The sequence below is a fragment of the Tupaia chinensis genome, unplaced genomic scaffold (assembly GCF_000334495.1).
Source record: "Tupaia chinensis unplaced genomic scaffold, TupChi_1.0 Scaffold000273_1, whole genome shotgun sequence".
Classification (NCBI taxonomy): Eukaryota; Metazoa; Chordata; class Mammalia; order Scandentia; family Tupaiidae; genus Tupaia; species Tupaia belangeri.
The window spans coordinates 2,066,488-2,071,192 of NW_006159755.1; positions in this window are offsets into that span (position 1 = coordinate 2,066,488).

A 4,705-nucleotide genomic window follows, 5' to 3' on the forward strand; every position below is an offset into this window, starting at 1 on the left:
ATGGCACTGGACTCCCACATAGCCGACTGTGGTTCAAGTCCTGGACCTGGCAGCTTGCCTTCTCACTTTTTCTCTCACACTCTGTCTCTCTGTGGTCAAATTAAATAAATAAATGAATGAATAAAGTTCGATAAAATAATTTTTAAAAAATCTCTAAAAAAATTATTTTTCCCAAATAGGTAGTATTTACATGTATATTTAAACCAAGTGTCCCTCTCCTACTTTTGACTCCTAGCAACCTAGTCCCTGTCCAGGAAGCATTAATAATTAAAGTTTATTATGTCCTTCCAGAGAAAAACATCAAATGTCTATAATAAAAAATACATATATTTGATCTTTCTCCCTACCCACTTCACACAAAGCTCCTAAAACCCTTGGGTTTTCTAATAGAGGAATGTCTTGTTCATAGCAAGGCCTCGGGTTATTCATAATAAGGCCAAACCTAAGTTTATGCTAATGAGAGGACAAGGTGGGGCACTAATCCCTTCTTTTCCAGTCTGCTCTTGGGATTTGGGGTACACACGCACGTGCGCCCAGTGTGTTTTTAAGCTGCCACATCTGGGACTCGAACCGTGGTTGACTATGTGGGAGTCCAGTGATGTAACCATTATGCATCTGCTGGTCCCAACACTTTTGAACATATAGATGTGTCAGGAGGGTGAGAGAGGGCATGGACCTTTGTGCATCCCATCCCATCCCTACTCTACTCTGCCCTCTGCGTCTCTTCCGCCTGCTGTTCCGAGTTGTTCCTTTATAATAACCAGTAATAGCAAGTAAAGCACTTTGCTGAGTTTGGAGTCTGAGGGGGTGGGTTGTAGGAATCCATGAATTTCTATTTGGCTTGACAGAAGTGTGGGTCCCCTGGGCACCCCATTTATGGCTGGTGTCTGAAGTGGGGGCAGCCTTGTAGGAGCTCTTAACATGTGGTGTCCACCGATTCAGAACATTAATGTCAGGACAGAATTGAATTGCTGAACATTCAACTGGTGTTAGACAATTAGTGTGGAACATGCATCTTTGTTAAGAGAATTATTCTATTTAACTTTATTTATTTATTTTAATTTGACCAGCAAGGGACAGAGTGAGTGGGAGAGAGAGAGAGAAAGTGAGAAAGCAAGCTGACAAGTCCAGGACTTGAACCACGGTAGGCCAGGTGGGAGTCCAGTGCCCTTAATCACCACACCACCTGCTGGCCCCAGAAAATGTTTTTAAAAAACTTTCTTGGGACCAGCAGTTAGCGTAATGGCTGTGTTTCTGGACTCCCATGTAGTAGACTGTGGCTCACGTCCCGGACCTGGTGGCTTAAAGATCACACTGGGCACGTGTGGAGGCATGACTCAGATCCCGAGAGGAGAATGGAGGAGAAGGGATTGCAGCATGGCCATCCCCCCTGGGGAGTGATTTCTGGCTTTCTGTCTCTCTGTCTCTCTCTGTCTGTCTGGCGAGCGCATGCGCCCTATAGCAAAAACCTCTCAAAAAAAAAAAAAATTTCTTACATGAGCAAGAGAGACAGCAGTTCCAGCAGGAGCTTGAAGCTACAGTTCATCCCCTAGGATTATCCAGCCTACATGATGGGCCCAGTGTACTCAGGAAGGTGTCCAGGTGAGGACCCAAAACCTTTCCGTGTGGTTTAGCCTCCCAGAGTGTCACATTTTATCCCTGCGTCAAAACGAGGACCCTGGAAAATGTATTTTGTGTGAGAAGTAACGTCAGAAAGAAGACTTCAGGGGACCAGCAGTTAGTGTAATGGCTATGTCGCTGGACTCCCATGTAGTCGACTGCGGTTCGAGTCCCGGACCCGGTGGTTTAAACTCATGCCGGGTGCATGTGCGTGCGTGCCCAAGATTCCAAGAGGAGAATGGAGGAGAAGGGATTGTGGCATGGCCATCCCCCCTGGGGGGTGATTTCTCGCTTTCTGTCTCTCTGTCTCTCTCTGTCTGTCTGGAGAGCGCACGCATCCTATAGCAAAAACCTCTCAAAAAAAAAGACGACTTCAGGACCCTGGAGTATTTATAATGAATTTCTGTTCATTATAAATTAGTCTGTGCTATTCTGTTTTAATGACAGAAAATAGACTAGAGTAATAGCTAACCAATGATTAAGTGCTATTGCTTTTTTGTTTTGTTTTTGTTTAATATTATTTATTATTTTTTGGTAGAGATTTTGCCTTAGGGTGCATGTGCTCACCAGAGAAAGACAGAGACAGTGAGAGGGAATGGGGGATGGTTAAGGGGCATGGCCATGTTGCAATCCCTTCTCCTCCATTCTGCTCTCAGGATCTTGGGCACACATGCACACGTGCCCCACATGAGTTTCAAGACACCGGGTCTAGGAGTCGAACTGTTGTCAGTCATGTGGGAATCCAGCGACATAACTGCTACGCCATCTGCTGGTCCCTATGTTGTTTAAGACAAGATCTGTCCATGTTATGATCACTCTGCTTCAACTCTCCAGCTGGGGCTACAGGTGTCTGTTAGCATGCCCAGCTCTTTTCTGCATTCATAATAGGTATGTGTGACCCACAGAAAAGGGAGAGTAGCACCCTCCAGAGTCTGGTTGTACCACAACCCCCTTCATCCAATCCTCTGCCCTGCTGGCCCGTGGGCTCTTGTGTTCGAGCACATGATGTTTCGGGCTGATTGGACCAGGGTTGGATGGGGAATCCAGCCCATGCCTCCTGTGTGGTCCCAGCCTGCAGAACACAGTGTCTTAGCAACATGTGCCACGTGACTGAGCCCCATTCTGCATTTAAGTGTACACTTTTTCTTTAAAAAAAAAAATCAGAAGGGATTCAGCAAGTGGCGTGGTGCTCAAGGCTAGATCCCACATGACCAACTCTCATTTCAAGTTCTTGATCCCATGGTCTGAAAATCATGTCAGGTGCATGTGTGTGCATGCCCAAAAGTTCCATGAGGAGAATGCAAGAGAAAAGATTGCAGCATGGCCATCTCCTGGGGGAGTGATTTCTCATTTTCTCTCTCTACCTCTCTCCAGTGAGGAGATGCACCCCCATCGCAAATGTTTATATATATATAAACTGTAACTTCTTAAACTTTATATATTTATTTGTTTATTTTAAATTTGTCCAGAGAGAGAAAGGAAAGAGAGAGAGAGAGAAAAGAGAAAGAGAGTAAGTGAGAAAGCAAGCTGCTTGGGACCAGCAGTTGGCATAGTGGCTATGTTGTTGGACTCTCATGTAGTTAATCGCGGTTCGAGTCCTGGACCCAGTGGCTTACACTCACATGAGGCATGTGTGTGCATGCCCAAGATCCTGAGAGGAGAATGGAGGAGAAGGGATTGTGGTATTGCTATCCCTCCTGGGGGGAGGGGGGTGATTTGTCTCTCTCTGTCTTTCTGGCAAGTGCATGTGCCCTATAGCAAAAACCTCTCAAAAAAAAAAAAAGAGAGAGAAAGCAAGCTGCCAGGTCTGGGATTCGAACTGCAGTCGGCCATGTGGGAGTCCAGTGCTCTTAATCACCACATCACCTTTCAGCCCCCCCCCAATTCTTACAGGAAAGTGGAGAAAGTATTATTAAGCACTTTTCATAGAGGAAGAAAATGGCTTAAATAATTTAAGTGAATTGCTCAAAGTCATAAAGCTAATAATTGGCAGAGTTGAGACTGGAACTCAGGTTTTAAAGTCAATTGACTTTAAAGTCAATACTTACTTTCAACTAAATTAAGCTGCACTGTTGTGACTAAATACTGCTTTTTGAAAACACACTGCAATAAATTTCAAGCGTAATCATGAAAATGCATTGCTTCCCTCATTTTTAAAAAGAATTATTTATTCTCTTTAACTTTATTTATTTATTTGGATTTGTTGAGAGAGAGAGAAAGCCGCCAGGTCCGGGACTAGAACGGTAGTCAGCCCTGTGGGAATCCAGAGCCCCAACCACCATCAGGCCACAACATCTGTTGTTTTTTGAACAAGTTTTTAATTTAACTTTATTCATTCATTTATTTATTTTAATTTGACCAGGGAGGGACAGAGGGAGAGAGAAAGTGAGAAAGCAAGCTGCTAGGTCTGAGACTTAAACCATGGTCAGCCATTTGGGAGTCCAGGGCCCTTGACCACCACGCCACCTGCTGGCCATCCCCTTTATATTTTTTTAAGAGAGATTTTTGCAGAGGCTGGTGGGTGGTATGGTGGTTAAGGGCACTGGATTCCTACATGGCTAACCACAGTTTGAGTCCTGGACCTGGTAACTTGCTTTCTCACTTTCCATCTCTCTTGCTCTCCCTCCTCTGTCTCTCTGTGGTCAAATTAAAATAAATAAAATTAAATAATTCAGGGGAACCGCGTGCCCAAGATTCCAAGAGGAGAATGGAGGAGAAGGGATTGCAGCGTGACCATCTCCCCTGGGGGGTGATTTCTCGCTTTCTGTCTCTCTGTCTCTCTCTGTCTGTCTGGCGAGTGCACGCGCCCTATAGCGAAAACCTCTCCAAAAAAAAAAAAAAGATTTTTTGCCAGGTACCAGTAGATGCCGTAATGCTGGATTCCCACGTAGTCAACTGTGGGTCAAGGCCCAAACCCTTGAGCATATATGTGTGTGCGCACACACATATATGCTCAAGGGTTTGGGCCTTGAACCACAGTTGACTACGTGGGAATCCAGCATTACGGCATCTACTGGTACCTGGCAAAAAATCTTTTTTTTTTTTTTTGGGGGGGGTTTCATTTTCGGGGGCATTCCCCCCCCAC